At 41.1% G+C, this 17,536-nt stretch overlaps 1 protein-coding gene across 13 annotated transcripts in view; it reads right to left on the reverse strand.

The window, feature by feature from the left end:
* Positions 1-17,536, reverse strand: part of ATP2B2 (ATPase plasma membrane Ca2+ transporting 2) — a 391,446-nt gene that overhangs the window by 191,275 nt on the left and 182,635 nt on the right. The gene's annotated exons all lie outside the window — the stretch shown is intronic.

The raw sequence follows: 17,536 nt of genomic DNA on the forward strand, positions 1-17,536 counted from the left end.
GGCTAAACACGGGCCCCTGGAGGCTCCAAACCGCAATAAGGACTTTCAACACCACTCAGCAAATGCTGCTGCAAAGGCAGGGAGACACCAGGTGCAGCCACCACCTTTTAACTTTTTGGTTATTTATTGAGGTGCTGAAAGATAAGCCAGCAGCAAGGAAAGGCTTCACACCAGCCCAGAGCGCCTGGCTCGTTATGTGGTCGAGAATTTTTGGGGAAAGGACAGGCAGGGGATTAAAGCAGAGGATGAAACTGAATCCCAGCCTCCCTCCCTGAGCCCTCAGGCACTAAAAGATCCCAAAAGAAGGGAGGCAGCAAAGCCAGTGCTGCAATTTTCAGCTTCTCTGCCCAGGGTTGGACACCGGGTGTAAGCCTGGACCTCTGGTTCTGTACAGCTTGAACTGTAACACGTTTTTTCTGTAATCAACATGAATATATTGAAGTGCTGTTCTAAATTTCACAGGAAATAAAGGAGTAGAGGAAAGGAAAATAAAGTTCCTACTAGCTCAGATCTTCAAAATGTCCACACAAAAATAAGTGGGATGAGTGGGACAATCCATATTAAAAAACAAACCAATATTTTTATGGAAGAGATATATACACACCTCAAGTTCCTATTATTATTATTATTATTATTATTATTATTATTATTAACCTCAGGCACTTTCTCGCAGGTAAACATTTTCTCCCATCAATAAAAGACAGAATTGTCATTAGAAAAAGAAAATAATGATAAAATATCCAAAAGTAAGGAAGTTTAGTGCAGCTTTTTTAACTATTGTCTCATTTTCTCAGGAAACATTATTATATTTTAATGGTGCAAATTATGTTTATCACTGTCACACTATGGAAATTAACTTTTGATTCCTCTAAATTACAGAACTTTGTATCTGTAAAAAGTAACATTTTTTCCTATAAAAGTAGAAGGACTTTCAATAGAGTCTAGAAGACTTATACTGTGATATTTAAAAATAAACACTGTCAGACTTACCTGAGAAAATCAAATCCTGTGAGTTAATGCATGTTTGACTGGACAGATTTTTAAGAGTATTTCACATGTACAGACCCTCCAGGTGAAGAAACCAACAGTCCCAGGTCTTTAAATTTTGAGATTATAAAAAGAGACTCCAAAAAACTCAAGACGGTTTCACCCAACTATTAAAATAAGTGGCTAAAACCCAGGTAATTAAGAAATTTAAAAATACACAGGAACAAAATATGGCACCAAGCTGTTAGAAAAGTACATTTGTGGCACCCAAATGTCTCAAGATAAAACCAAATTACACCTGAACAGGAAAGCAGCATGTACAACCTCCACAAAATATTATTCTTAAGCACTGCTGTTGGTGAGAGGACTCATTTATTGAGTGGAAGTGATAAAGAAGATAAAGATCTATTTGTTATACATTTTTAAATAACTGTTATTCATGTTCCAGGTCCAAACAACAGTCTGAGAAAGCAAGCCCTGAAACTGTGCTGAGCTGCTGGGTCTCAGATTGTTGTAAACCCCAAAGGTGGAAGCCACTCTGCCTTTGCTCTGGCACAATTAAACACCTTCAGCTCACCTCTCCCTGCAGGTGTCCTGCAGGTATTTCACACTGGTTTCTCCTGAAATAAACCCACAATTCCATCCAGGGCTCCCTGCAGCCCAGCCCGGGCTCTGACATCCCCCATGGACGCCCAGGGCTGCCCAGCTCTACCCAGGAGCAGCTGTGATTTACGAGGGCTCTGCACGCTTTGTGCAGAGGGCGAGGAGAGCCCGAGGAAGGGCTGGCACAGCTCTCACAGCTCTGCAGAGCCGGTGGCACCGTGACCTGCAGGAGCACAGAGAGCTCCTGGCACGGCAGAAATGCCAGCCTGGCCCTGCCTGGGAATAACCAGGGCCTGCAGCTGCCAGGGAAGGGCACAGCTCACAACAGGGGCACACGGTAAAAATCACTTCAAAGCAGCCTCTGTATCTTTCTATATACAAATAAACACTTTTTGGTTTTTTTTCCCATTTTTCACAAGATAAATGTTCACCAGCGGCCATTGCCAACCTGAGCGCAGCAGGCTAAATTTAAGAATTTAAAGAATTTAAGAATTAAGAATTTAAGTATTAAATTTAAGAATTAAAGGAATTTATTTCCCTTACCTTTGTGACATTTTCCATTCTGAATAACTCTGAAGTTGTTTTATCTAAATTTACAGAACTAAAAAAAAAATTTCAAAAAAGGTGATTGGGGTGGGAAGTGTTTAAAAATTACAGAAAGTAAAAGGGAGAAGTTTGGTTCACAGCATAGGAAAAGGACATTCAAGACTAGTCCAAGATATTATTTTGGGAAAGTCACTTCTGCCACTGCTCTAAAATTTGCTTGAAGCTCAGGGTAACTGAATGTTATCTTCACATTATATTATATAATTTTCTTTTTTAAGCAGACATATACACATTTTCCTGTACATAATTGTAACTTTCCGGCCTAGATAAATCTGCAAACAGATAAAATATTGCTTCTTAACCAGGTAGTTTTTATTAAATCTTTAACAGTAAAACCAGATTTTAATATTTTAAAGAGTTATATGTAAGATAAGAGATAAGAAATCTGTATCAAATCATTTTATCAAGGCATAGGCACATGGCTAACGGAGAGAGTGGAATTTCAAGGAATGAATAACAAGGACTGGAGATGATGGAATTTATGTATGGGGATGAAGAACAAATTAAGTACCAATATTGGGAAACAATGAAATGGAAAAGGGTAATAGAAAAACTAGATAATTTAGTTAATTTATTTTAAACTTTAACTCTTTTTCCATAAATTTAGCAATGTCATTTCAAATTCAAGAATGCAACAGCTCATTTAAAAGAAACTACTATTTTTAAACAAAAGTTGTCTACCAAAAGCCTGAAATTTAAAAGAAAAAAAAAAAAAAAGGTGGGCTTGATCCAGTCAATGCAACCCTATCCATTACAGTTTCAGGGGTGACCTTTACATCAGATCTTTGCATCAATTCTGATTGCACCAATTCTCTGCAAACAGTGCTGAAAGAGGTGTAAGAGATATGAATTCTGACAAAAGGTGTTGTAGACCTTTTACACCACAGGTGTAAAAATTCTGAATTCTGACCAAAAAAGTAAGAACTCTGAATTCTGACCAAAGCTCTGAGGTGGGGACCCCATTGCTCTGAACCCTCATTCCCCAGTAACCCAGAGTCTGCTGCACCCCAGCATTCCAGCAGCTCAATGAGCTCCAACACCCACGTGTGCACAGGACACTCAGCCTCACCCCCAGCAAGGCAAAACCAGCCCCAAGCGCACAGATTTTTGTGCTGCTGCAGCAGTCCCCAGCTGCCCCACACAGCACATTTTTCAGACACACAGAGAGCAGCTGAGCACTAATATTTCATGAAGGTGTCACGTTACTCCCCCCAAAGGGAAGTGAAGCATGCAAGGCAGCCCTGGCGTCTCCAGATTTTAGAGATAATTGCACAAACCTGTCACAAAGTGCTGACCCTCACTGCAGTACAGCTCATGTACAAATGCAGATATTAGAGCTGTGCTTTTTTATGCAGGTTGGGTATATTTCACATCATGCATGGTGACTCTAAGTCCCCACAGCAGGGTGTGGCACTGGGTGAGCTTTAAGGTCCCCTCCAGCCCAAAACATTCTGGGATGTGTTACAGGAACACAGGGCAGGGAGAGAAAGGGGTTTTTGCTATAAACTGCAGTGAATAAGCAAAACAAAGCAATTTTGCTCCACTGACTTCTAAAGATTTGTTAAGTAGGACCCAAAATTTGACCCAACACTCTCTTGTTACAATTTATCAATCTGCACACATTCCTTTTATCTGCACTCTTGTCCAATGTCCATACCGCTGTTTGGTTTGTGTCCCATCCGACATTTCCTCAAGCAATATTATTAATCTAAATTCATCCAAATGCATCTGTCATGACCAACCTTTCTGCAATGTAAGAACAGAATTCTTGATTGATAAGAAAGTTTTAAAAGTAGATGTTTTCTACTTTCTAAGGCTCTGGAAAAATTATTGGTTTTTTTCAGAAGAACAAGTCTTTTAAAGCAATTAGTCTGCTTTTTAAAGTAGGTAGAACAGCAAAAGCCCAAGCTGCAAAACCCCTTTCAACCTCAGTAAAACTATCATTTAATCCCATGCTGCGTTACATCTCCTACAGCAAGAGAACAGGATTTAAAGATTGCATTTGTGCAGTTTTGGGACTGTTCTCACAGTCCAAATCCATCCCCCACCCTGCTTTTTCCATAATTATGACAATGAAAATATACAAACTATAATAAGTATGTCCCAAATGTTTGACCCAAACGTAAACACCACTTTAAAAATATCCTCGTCCCATTTCACTGACTAATCCCAGATAACAAACCTTGTCCAGATAGAATTAAGTGGTTATTTCCCATAATTTTCATGTTAGAGTTGCCATACTCTGATCCCAGCTGTAGATCCAGCACCACATGGACACGTTGGACAAGGCTCTGAGACACAGGGTGGGATTACTGGGATGTCCTGGACTCAGTGATCCCTGTGGATCCCTTCCAGCTCAGGACATTCCATATATCCATAAGGATATATACATATATATTCCATATATACATAAGGATATATATATATATATATATATTTCATATATCCATAAGGATTTATACAGCAGGAAATGCAGAGTGAGGCTCCATTCCCATAATCCAAACACAAGCAGGGCTGGGGTGAGGGATGAGCACAGAATAATCAGAATAATCGGAATGCTCAGAGCCACAGCACACACCTGGCAGCACCCATCCTGCATTTCCAGAGCAGCTGCAGCTCCTGGAGCCCTCAGGCTCCTCTTGGATCTCTCACAGGCACAGCAGCCATGCAGCTCCCAAAGCCCATAAGCTCTGGAGCATGGACTGGCAAAAATCATCTCCCAAGAAACCTCAACACCAGCTACTGACTTGTCCAATTATCCAGCTAAATCAATGTGGAAAAGATCCTGCATCCTTTGGCGTCTGCTTTGCTTTGGGAATGAGGGCCAGTTCTATTATAAGACAGAAATCCTGCTCTTTTTAATAAAATTTTGAAAAAAATCCACAGAATCACAGAATGACCAGGTTGGAAGAGACCTTCAAGATCATCAAGTCCAACCCAGCCCCAACACCTCAACTAAACCCTGGCACCCAGTGCCACATCCAGGCTTTGTTAAACACACCCAGGGATGGTGACTCCATCCCTCCCCAGGCAGCCATTCCAGAACTTTATCCCCTTTCTGTGAAAAACTTTTCCCTAATATCCAACCTGTATTTCCCTTGGTGCAGCTTGAGGCTGTGTGCTCTGGTTCTGTCAGTGCTGCTGGAGAAAGAGCCCAGCCCCAGCTGAGCACAGGCACCTTTCAGGAGCTGTGGAGTGATAAGGTCACCCCTGAGTCTCCTTTTCTCCAGGCTGAACACCCCCAGCTCCCTCAGTGGTTCCTCACAGGGTTTGTGTTCCCAGCCCCTCTCCAGCCTCGTTGCCCACACACATGGAATTACAAAACTAAGGCAAATTTTTAATGAACTGTTCAGCAAAGGAGAATTTTCAGCTGGTTCTAGCACTGGTGTTCACAGCCCTCCCCACAGGTCATTTCTAGGAAAGTGTGTTTCCCAGTTATCTGAATGGTGCAGTGGTTTAAAATATTTATATTTAATTGCTCATGGAGCCTAATGCTGTTCAGCCTTTAGCAAGGGGAGCACAGCCCCAGCTCTCCCCAGTCTCTGCAGGGAAATTTTGCTCTCAGTTACCAGATCAGGTAAAACCAACACCTGAGTATCCCTGTTATGGACCTTTATATTTTACAGATTGAGGGTGACTGCTGGTTAATAAATCATTGTGCTTCTCTGAAAGTCACTAAAATCAATAAATAAAAGTCATCACAATAAAAATGTCTCTCTTTTTATTCCTCAGAGCACCAAGAGCTGCAGACATCCCAAAGACCACTCTGCCTTCACAGAATGCTTCGCTGAATTCCTGGAGAAGGAATGAAAGCATGACCCCCATCAGGGCAAAGCCCTTCCTAAAATGAAATGGAACCTGCAGAATCCTCCTTTCAGACCACTGAAACACACACACACACAAAAATTTTTCAGAAGATGATGCAGGAGCACAAAGACACAGACAATTTGCCCTCACCCCAGTGACCAAAGCTCTCGGGTTATCAAAGCACACAGGCGTTGCTTCCTAAACTGAGGAATGTTTCACACAGACAGACAGGCATCCAGGCACTGCTTCATCCCTCTGCCACAACTGCTGAAATCCCAGAATATTTCTCCAGAGCCACTTTGCCAGCCATTCCTTGTAAACAAGAAGCGAGCTGAGAGCGAGGGGATGGATTGGGGATGAAATTCTGCCCCAGTGACACATTAATGCAAATCAGGGGGAGGAGAGATGGATTTCTCATTCCCTGCCAGGGTCTTATCCTGCATCCAACCATTCAGCTGGAAGACGGGAGCCACTGAGCAGCTTGAAAATTGGAATTTTATTGGTCCAGAAGAACAGAAAATGTAAATATAAATATATATAAACACAGGATTAAAGCATTACCTCCCCTAAGGATGGAACAGTGCAAAGAAAAGTCACTGCCCATTTCAGACTGACTCTGTCTGAAAAAGAAAAAAAAACACTGTAAACCCCCCCAATCCCTGCTGGCAGCAATTCCCACCCAGCTGGGGCTCAGGAACAAGCAGGGCATGTAATAAGCTTCCAGTAGTTGCATTCTGAACAAATGAGTTCATTTTCACTTCACCAGGTGGAATTCAGAAATTCTCAAGACAACAATTTGTTGTTGAGATTTGAGATTAATATGAAACCAATCATTCCATATTAAAAATTCAATATGTTAATAATAATAATGCAGTTTATTTTGCTTCTCTTTATCCCCCCAGATTAAATTTAATCCATGTTTGTATTGGTTGCCTGAGCATCTGAGCAAAAAAAAAAAATATCTAGAATTAGGAAATAAAATGCTGACCACTATGATTTTAAAATAATCTAGAAAATCTCAAAATAATCTGTTTCCAGTAGAACAAGAAAAATGTTGATACTTACAAAGCATTAAAACATTACAAAAATAAAAGCTAGCAATCATCAAAAATTGCCTTCACTTTTCATGCAGCATTTTATACTTTGGAGAAAATTATTTTTAAAACAGCTTAAGACGTCACAAAATTGAAGTGCTACATTTAGCTTGGACATACTGAAAAGTAGAAGCTTCAATACTACCAAGAATGCTTAAACATAAAACATCTGTAAATATCTTAAACTTTATAAATAAAGTATTATGGGTGACTTTGACAAGGAAAATTTCTGCAAGCATCAGTGAAATGTATTAATGTTTTTTTCTATTTAATCTTATGCACAAAAAGGGACATAAATAAGGAGAATGGTGCAGAACAATAAAATCTATTTCTAAATACATTTTTCTGTTAGAATGAGAAGCTCAGCATGAGAAGTTCAGGCCAATTCATCCAGGTCTGTGTCACTTCCACAGAGGAAGTTCAAAATTCTCTTGTGGCCCCAAAGAACCCTCTGCACAATTCCAAGGATTAGGATGGATTTTGCTCCATTGAAAGAAAATTTTAGAACAGAGAAACAGATTTAAAATGTGTTGAAATCTCCTATGGTTAGCCCAGGACACAAAAAATTGACTTTTCAAATTCTTGGTTTTTAAATAATCTTCACTAAAACAATGCAAAAAAATATCCCAAGACATTACTTGAGATTTGGTTTCATTGGTCCTGGGACAAATTTCTGGGTCTGGCCATAGGATTGTCAGTTTCTTACTTGGGCTCCTGATTTAGAAGAAAAGCAAACTCCAAGTGTTCTCTGTTGCAGCCACAGCAGAGGGGGAACGTTCACACCTCAGCTTTTTGGCAGAGCTGAAATCCAGTTCACTCCTCACTGACATGTGCCAATGTCACAGGAGTTTTTTCCAACACCAAACTTGTGCCTACACTGCCTTAAAAAACACCCAGAAAATTGTCATATTTGACCCTTCTTACTCTATACTGCCAGGAAGAAAAGAGACAGCAAAAGTGAAACTGTCACTTCCCAATGGAGCATGAAAAATCATAGATTTGATCATCCTGAAGTTCTGACTGAAAAAAAAACTTTGGGTGCTCTTGGAGGGCCATGTTATATCAAAGCTGTATTTCTCAGGAAAATAATTTTTATTTTTTCCAATTTTTATTTTTCTTACCAAAAATATATTTCAAAAAATAATTTTTTTCTTTGAAAAATTTTAGTGTGACAAATTATCCAAGGAAACATTAAATAGAAAAGTCCCTATGTGTACCCCTTCAATCACACCCATGTGAAGCACAGAAATTTTGGGTTCAAGTAACTATTTACTCCCATTTAGTTTTTTGTTAGTCTCTGTCAGGAACTGTAAAAACACTGCCTTTGTGGGCAGAAACACTACATTTTGCTGGGGGTAAATTGAATAATATCCTGAACTTCACAAATTGTTTCCATTGCAAACTTAAAACCAGTGAAAATGCTGACTGGAATTTTTGGCAAGAGCAGTTGCAGAGAGTTGTTCCAACAACTGACTTCAAGATCTTTTGTTCCAGTTTTGAAAGTGACTTTTTAATGTGGGCCTAAACATTAGAAATTCAGATCCCCAAGTCATCCTTTTTGGGAAAAGAGTGGATTCACTTTTCCAGGCCACTTTGATTGCAAGGCTGTGGGGGAGTATGGGCCTGCTTGGTTTGGGGTTTTTTTCAGAACTGGCAAAAGATTCTCCTTAAACAACAAAACAGATGTAAAAAAATTCCAGCGGTCTATTTAAAATGTTGAAATGTTGACAGCCAGCTACTCCAGAGTTACTCACAGTAGGAAAAATATTCCTGTAGTCCTTATTGCATCCCTCACCTGTATTATGAACAGGTTACAGCACTGTCACCACATGGCCATTTATCTTTTAGAAAAAAGATCATAATTCAGGTTACAAAATCAATTTATTCCCTGAAAACCAATGAGAAACAAGGTGACAATATTTATTTGATAAACAGACACCCCAGGAAGTGTCACTCTCTTGGAATAATCCTGCATTTCCATATAAGTTACTGTTGGTGCTTACCTTGAGAGCACACACCTTCAGAGCTCCTCTTCTCACCACACTGGGATGATCCAAATTTACTTTTCCAGAATTACTACTCCTGAATAATTCCAGAATTAATATTCCTGATCTGAATTTGCTCCAGAATGAAAATGCCTGGTTCACACTAAGCTCCAAGTTTCTTGAGAACAGTTATTTTCACAGACCTTTGTTCTCGGCATTAACTGAAATAATTTTGCATTTATTTGATCTGGTTTAAAATATTCCTCTGCTATTTCTCTTTCCTGGTTGCTTCTGCCCATCCTCGGATGGAGATCTGCAAACACATCAGGCACAAGGATCTCACTGCAGAGACGCCAGGGTCTGGGGTGTCGCTGGAGCAGGACAAACATGATGGGTTTTACCTCTTTTTGAACACCCTGGGTGCCAGCCCAGTTCTCCTTGTGTCTGTTCCAGCCTTTCTCACACGGCATCCTGGCTGCAGGAATTGCCATTTCCCTGCCTGCTGGGGAAGGAAACGCTGAAGCAGAAGCTGTCCCCGCTGTCGGGAGCTCTGCTGTGACACGCAGGGTGACACCGGGGATGTCCCTGCAGGGGCAGCAGGGCTGTCCTGCTCACCTGCCCCTCACACCTCTGCCATCTGGGGCACCTTCCGACCCACATCCCCAGAGCCATGGGGAGCAGGGGGCTTCTGGAGGATGGAGATGCTGAATCCCTCCTGCTCCTCCTCCTCCTCCTCCTCGGTGGCAGTGAGTCAGGATGAGCTGACAGATTTCCAGGTGTCACCTGGGGCCGCGTCCCTGCCGGGCAGTGACCCCGGGGGCACCCAGGAGCTGGAATCAGCTATTTAAAGCTCATTACAATATCAATGGCAAGCTCAAAGGAACCGCCAAGTCCTCCTAATCCCCAGTGCTCAAAACACACCTTCCAAAGCCGCGGCGTGTTTATCTCCATCCTCCCTCAGCCGAGCCGGCTGGCTTTTCCTTCTCCTCAGAGGAATCTCTGCAGTTATTGCTCAGTTAACTCGAGAACTGCTCAACAGCACAGCACCTCTTCATTTTCCCCTCCGTACACACCGTTAATGGTCCCTCCAGTGCCCACATCAGAAGGAATTCCCAATAAACACCGCTGTAATCTGTTTACTGCATCCTGCTGATCCCGTTTAGGCTGTACTAAGCACCCCCAGCAGCTTAGACCTGCTTCATGCCATAGGGCTGGGGCAGCAGCTCTCGCCAGCCCCAGAGCTGCTCCTCCACATCCCTCTTCAGCTTCGTTTCAAGAAATTGATTTAAAACTTCCTAAATGTAGGGACTCACCTTCCAGGTGTTCACCATTGAGAGAGTCCTTGCTGGAAGAAATATAAAACATGGAATTTATACCTATTTCTGTAACTTAAGCATGGCATTGAGCTTTGATCCTCCTTTGAAAGGGCCTTGCTAATATGAAAATGAAGGCACAATAATAGATATTGTCTCTAGCTGGAAAAGCCATTCAGGCACCCTTGTTTATTATTCCAGGGAAATTGTGGCCACAGACACTTCAAGGAATTGTAGCCACTGCTCAGAGAGGTGGATTTACTGAAAGAACAAGCAAATACATTTACTACACTCCTCTCTCACACAGTCTTTGGGTACTTGCAACATCCACATGGGGCTCACTGGTGGGTGAAAACCCACCCTGACCTCTGCACTCCCCTGCTCTGCTCCATTTCTTAAATTTGAGGTGTTTGGGGATTTTTCCTGTGAGTAATACTGCTACACATCACAACAGCAGCTTGCTCTGAGTCCAGGAGGGCCCAGCTGGGGCCTTTCAATATAAAAATTTGGTTTAAAAGAGAGGGACTTTTTACCAAGTCCTCTAGTAACAGGACAAGGGGCAATGTTTTCAAACTGAAAGAAGGAATGTTTTATTGAATATTGGGAAAGAATTGTTCCCTGTGAGGGTGGACAGAGCAGATGTGGCTGCCCCTGCATCCCTGGCAGTGCCCAAGGCCAGGCTAGATGGGGTTTGGAGCACCCTGGGATAGTGGAAGATGTCCCTTAGCCCAAACCATTCTATAATTCCATCTCCTGTATGAACTCTGTGATGATATTTTCACAGAGAGAAGAGGAAAAAAAAAAAAAAAAAAGGAAAAGCTGAACAAAGCAACCAAATAAAATTAAAACGTATTTTGGAAAAATTGAAGTAGAAATCACAGCTAAACCCAGACTGTTACAGTCAGAAACCAAAAGAAGTAAAGCCCAAGTGTTAAACCACCTCCTTAAACCTGGCATTATACATCCACAGGTGCAGAAAAGTAACCACAGAACAAAATAACACCATGGCTGCTGCTCCTCCACCAGGAAATCCTCACTTGGGCAATCTTGAGAAATTGTTTAAGAGAACAGAAATCCCTCAGGAGAAAACAGATCTGAAGAATGAAACCTGCATCAACCCTCATATATTGCACCAGTCTTTGCAGAAATATTCCACCAATAAGCCTGCAAAGGCAACAGAGAGTGTTTAGGAGGGAAAGGTCAGTAATTCTAAATCCAATCACAGTGATCTGGTGAACAATTCTGTTGCTGAATGCTTTAAAAATATTGGTCTCTAAACAGCTGAAATCCAACAGCTTTGGATGGGCGGACAGGTCACAGCTTTATTTTTTTCACTATCTCTCCTGCTGCCACTTTGACCTTTGTTTGCAATCAGAAAAGGACAGAATTTAAACCCAGTCTGGTGGCAGCACAATAAAATCTGATCTCTTTAGCTCCCCTCTCTACATAAAATCTGCATGGACTTCACTCTGTATTTTTAGTCTCTTTAATAAAATATTAGACAACAGATCGTAGAAGTTTTTAAATGTTATTATTAATTCCATTACTACCAGGCAATCTGGGCTGAAATTTGGAAGTAGCAAGGTCTGACTTGAGGGAGAAGCTCAGAAAAGAAGTTAGGAAGAGAATTTAGTGAGCTAGACAGAAAAATAATACATGGTTCTGTCAGGAGTTAGCTGCAACCTTTCAAAATGGAACTATGGAGAAAGGGCACAAATGGAAGAACATTCCCAAGGAAACCAACAGGCAGGTGCAGGGCCTCCATTCCCCACCCTGTGCTGACTTTAGCACTGCTGTTGCACAAAACAAGACATCAGAAAGAGCCTATTTCCCCCCAGTCAGGTTTTGTTGGTTTTTCTAAAACCCCTAACTCTAACTCTTTTCTATTCCGTGATATTACACACTTCTAATCAACTACATGCCCACAATCTCAGTGTTATCAATCAATTTTGGAAGTTTTTGCTATGGTCTCAGGCTAAATGCAGTATTCTCTTGGGAGTCAGAGTCTGTCAGCATGGAAATCATAAAATTCTCAGCATCCAGAACTCCAACATTATTTTGCACACAAAGCTGGGAAGTTTTCAAAGATTCCTTCCCTGTCTTTCCCCCTCAGCTGTAGAAAGACCTGACTAACAGGACCACAAAAATTCAGGATCAATCAGACCAAAAGCAAACCTCAGGAGTCAGGGATTTTGTTCTTAGGACGAGGGCTCTAAAGAGAAAAGTTTGGTAAACCCTGAAGCAAAAGTGGCATCATTTGATGGCTTCAGCACAGCTGCTGCAAGAGGCAGCAACCAAGGGATGAGACAGCAAGGTGAGGAGGGAGCAGCTGTGTCTGCAGTGCTGATCTCCACAGGAATCCCTTTATTCCATATGTTGGGAGTGGAATTTAGGTCCCTCAAGCCCATCCATCTTCAGCACCCCTTATGGTGCTGTCCAGCGCCCATTCCTGCTCTGAACAGCCTGAGGAGCAGTTTTCTGTACAGCACCACTGCTCAGAAGAGGCTGCAGGAGCTCAGCTGACAGGGTTGGCCCCATCCCTCGTGGTGTCCATTTTCCCTGGAATTGCTGCACCTGCAGGTGGGACACACCTGGTGGAGGCAGCAAGTTCCAGCAGGGAGGGATGTGCTGGCACAAGGATGGGGCATTTTCCTGCTAAACAGAGCTGCAGCCTCCCATTTACAGAGTATGGGAAGATGCTAAATTCACAGAAAATCAGAGTCTCCAGTTCAAACCACGCTGCCCACAGCTGCCCTTCCAATGAGCACAGCAGCTCCAGGCTGGTCCAAAGGCAGGGTACTCATGGCAGGTTTTCCCCTGAGCAGTTTTGGGAGTTAATCACACAGTTAGCAGCCCCTAAAGGCCTATTTTCAGTGATGTAAGTCCATCTATTCAGCAAAGGTATTTTGAAAGGCAAATACCTCACAGCAGAAAGGTGTGTGAAGAGTATTGCAGTTCTATACCAATGCAGAGGGTCCTGCAGATCATTTACCCCTCAAAACAATCCCCCCAAACTGTCACTGTTAACAAGCTTAATTACCAACCTTATTATTCTTAAGGCTTTTCTTTCCCACTTGCAAACAGGATATTTTTCATCATGTGATTTAACACACAGAGTTTATGCCTACAGGACTGGTCTTCCAGTTGGACCAATACTGAAGTTATAATTTATCACTCAAATCTGAGAAAAACATTTCAAACCTTTAGGTCAGTCAGAGGAGAAGAGGACTACACCTCACTCACACTTTATTGCTGGTGTATTTGCTATTTTAGGCAGAGAAAACTGAGTACATGTTTCTGTTCTAGTCCAGCAGTGAACTCTCTACAGGTGCACAGGAAAAGGATAAAATACTCCTGTGACTACACTGAGACTTAATTCAAACATTTCACCATGGCAGCTGCACCCAGATTTCATAGCTCAACTTCCACTGAGTGAGAGATCCCTACAGGAAAACCTTAAAAAGGCTATTGTTGGCAGAAAACATCATTTAAGGATTGTATTAAATATCAAGTAAGGCTCTCTAAACAGAAACTCTTTTGATTTTCCATGCTATTGTTTTATAAGCTCACTCTTCACTTGCTGTGAGCACAGGGCTGAGCAGAGGTGCACCATGCTCAAGTGCAGCAGCTCTTTAGCTCCTGCCAGTTATTCACTGGAGTGACTTTCAGTTAGATCTCCCCTGTATATCAATAAATACAGCGTAAATTCAGTCCAAAACTGCAGGTTACAGACGAATGCTGCAGTCAGTTATTTCTCTGAATGCTCAAGGTTAATGAAATCAAGCAGATATTTACAGAAATTATATCATTCAGGGGCTTTAGGAACTCATTACTCACAGTTGTAAGCCATTTTCCTAATCCAGTGATTGGTATTGAGCAATAAAACATTTTGGTCATCTGCTGCAAAAATGTCTCAGAAGTGATTATTTTATTTGCTGATACTATAACAACTGAAGTAATGCACAGTTAAATTAAATTATTTGGGGCCCAGCATAAGTAGCATCATTTGGGATGTTTCCCATTGTTAACCAGTGAACTCTGATATCCATGGTATGAAGATGGATCTGAAAGCACTTCTGCATTTAATATTGCCAAGCACAGGCTTTCTGTAAGAACTCCAGGAGATTTTCTGTGTCACAGGGCTGACATTTCACTGGAGAAGATGCTTGTGTTTATTATCAGTGCACTGGCAAAATTCCCACAAAGCAAGTTTCCTTCTGCATCCCTTGATCCGAAGCCTTTCCCTTGCAGTCCAGCCTGCTCTGCCCAGGACAGGAGGATTTTCTAACTGTGCCCATCCCCACCTCCCCTGACAAATCCCAAATTTGTTTTCATGTTACAACCAAGTTCATGGAGTGGAGAGAGCTCACAAGGACTGACAACTGTCCTGAATATTTGAATCCCTCTCTGGGTCTGATGAGAAGGAACACAAGCCATTAGCAGGGATACTGATGGAAAAGTATCTCAGAGGTTCTTCCAAGCAATTTCAGAAGCTGCTTTGCTTGTAAAACATCTTGTTTAGCCACATGTTTATGTGAAATAACAGCTCTGTCAAACCAGCACACTGAGAATCAACCACAGATAAAAATACAAAAGAAACAGAACTGCTATTGAAATGTTCTGAATGCTCCTCTCATGAGCTGAAAGACAATAATGTGATTGGCAACAGAAAAACTCTGGATGGAGCTTCAGCAAGCTAATTTAAACCAAACAGCTCCTTAACTTTGGTTTCAATGGACAAGACTCTGCTTAGCTGCAATTTGGAGCACTCTGTTATCTTGTTTAGATTTTCTAGACTGGTTTACCCATCCCTAATAAAATATTTATTTGTCTAATTAGCCTTTAACCCTTCACTGAGAATATACCTGATATGAGGTAATAAAAATAATATAATAAAAAAAAATACAATATCAGAACTCCAACCAAACCCTCTGCATCACCTGCTCCTTCCCCCACCACCTTTCCTGGTATTCAGAAGCATGAAGGGTTTTCAGCTCATGCTCAACAGGAATAAATAAAATTATTGGGAAAAAAAAAAAAAACAACAACACAATCCCAAAGCCCCCATCACTGCTCATCAATACTAAACAAAGGAAGAAAATTGCTGAGCAGCAGCTGTCACCAAGTAGGAACTGAGAGAAGAAACCACCAAGACATTTTCAAGTCTCCTCCTTTAAGAAAATCCCTCTCTTCTCCCAAAGCTGTTTTTTCAGCCTTTTAAACTCCAAATAACTGCCTGACAATTTGTCACTATATTTTCATCTGCAAGTCCTTGCCTGGGGGGGGATCTGTCAAAGGTTTGCATCACAAAAATCTTTTCAAGCTGCCTTGAAAGCCCCCCCCTGCACAAGCAGAGCCTTGCAGCACCCAAAGGGAGACACGAAACCACTGCAGGAGTGAGCACAGCACCTGGGGCTGGAGTTCTCCTCCCCAGGCCCTAAAACAACTTCAGGTGGCCAATTTGGGACAAATTCTGCTGTTTAAAACCTCTTTCCTGTCTATTTTTAAAAAATGGCACAACAATGGCACCTGGTGGGTTCACAGCACTTTGCTAAACAAGCTTTTGCCTAATAATTCATTCTATTTCAGCTGGTTAATGTTTAAATCAACTTCCAATAAAATACACCTCAAGGTTGGTCAGGAAATTCAGAAAGTATTCCTTAAAAAACTCCAAAGCTTTTAGACATATTTATAAATATAGATAAGAGAACACACACTGTCAATAAATGTTTTGGGAATGTTAATAGTGCAAAACTCAGTGATCAAAATTGGCCAAGCACAGATATTCAATATTCTGTTATAAATTACCTGTGCTCAAACCATCATAAGGTATTGCCTACACTTGTCCATGCTTCTCATTTTCAACAAATCTCCTTACATAAATATATAGTTTCTAAAAAATATATTAAAACTAGCTTTATAGAATTCCCAGTTCTGTGTCCAACATGCACTCTGGATTTTCCCTTTTCTCTGTCATCTACTGGCCATACAAAACTTGGATTAACTTGGAATTTGACAACTGTCCCATATTTTAAAATTCAATTTCTAGTTAAATCTTCATAAGCACAAGAAAGAGACTTTTTTTGAGAAGAAAATAAAGAGAAAAGTAAAACATCAGATGAAATGTGACACTGGAAGAATGTGTATTACCATTTTGCTCGAGCTCCTAAGTACTGAGTTACCTGAAGCAGAACATAAATAAAATCAAGGTCAAAGAAAAGAAATGCTGCTACTTTTGTAATAAACTATGTCCTTAAAGCCTGTAGTCTGAATTTGCATGAAATGAAATGTCTCATCTGGAGAACAGTCCAAAAGTTCATTAGTATTTGCCTAGTTGCTTTTCCACAGGTTCTTTCATAGCTGAAATGGATGTGGTAGTGATATTTTTTGTTCAGAAAATACTGTTGAAAAGAAATAACTTTAAAGAGGTATCTGATAGCCAGCTCATGTATGTTTTAAAAGTAATTAGAACATTTTTGTCTTTAGTAGAAATACATTATATGTATCCAAACATTCAGAAAAGGGTTAAAGCCAAGAGCAAACACATGAAAATACTTGGATGGATTTCAAATTCTGTGTGGAGCTTTGGAAGATCTTCACATGCAGAGAAGGGATACCTCTAAGATCATATCCAAATTATTTCTTACAGTTAAACTTAACCCAAAAAATAAAGTTTCAATACACTGCTTTAAAGGGAAAAGTGAGCATAAGGAATCCTTCAAGCACCTGAAAAAAGTGCCCAATAGAAAAGAAATTCCTAAGAATTCCCAGTGCATCTCCATTTATCCCCTAGGCAGCAAACACTTGATTCCCTCTGGGAATGAGTTCAGTGGCTCTGTGTTTGCTCCCATCTTTGCTGGGTGCTTGGCCCCACAGACCCAGCTCCCTCCTATTCCCTGATACCTATTTCCAGGCAGGGTTTATTTCATGTACAGGCTGTGCATGTCACACACACAAACTCCTCCAAACCAGCAGAGTACCAGGGGCTGGGAACTATGTTCAATAACAATATTCAATAACAATACTCAATAACCATACTCAATAACCATACTCAATAACAATATTCAATAACAATATTCAAACAGGCCCAGCCACTCCACATCAAGGCACTGCACAAATTTTAATCATTACCATGGAAGAG

This window comes from Passer domesticus, chromosome 9, assembly GCF_036417665.1.
Source record: "Passer domesticus isolate bPasDom1 chromosome 9, bPasDom1.hap1, whole genome shotgun sequence".
Classification (NCBI taxonomy): domain Eukaryota; kingdom Metazoa; phylum Chordata; class Aves; order Passeriformes; family Passeridae; genus Passer; species Passer domesticus.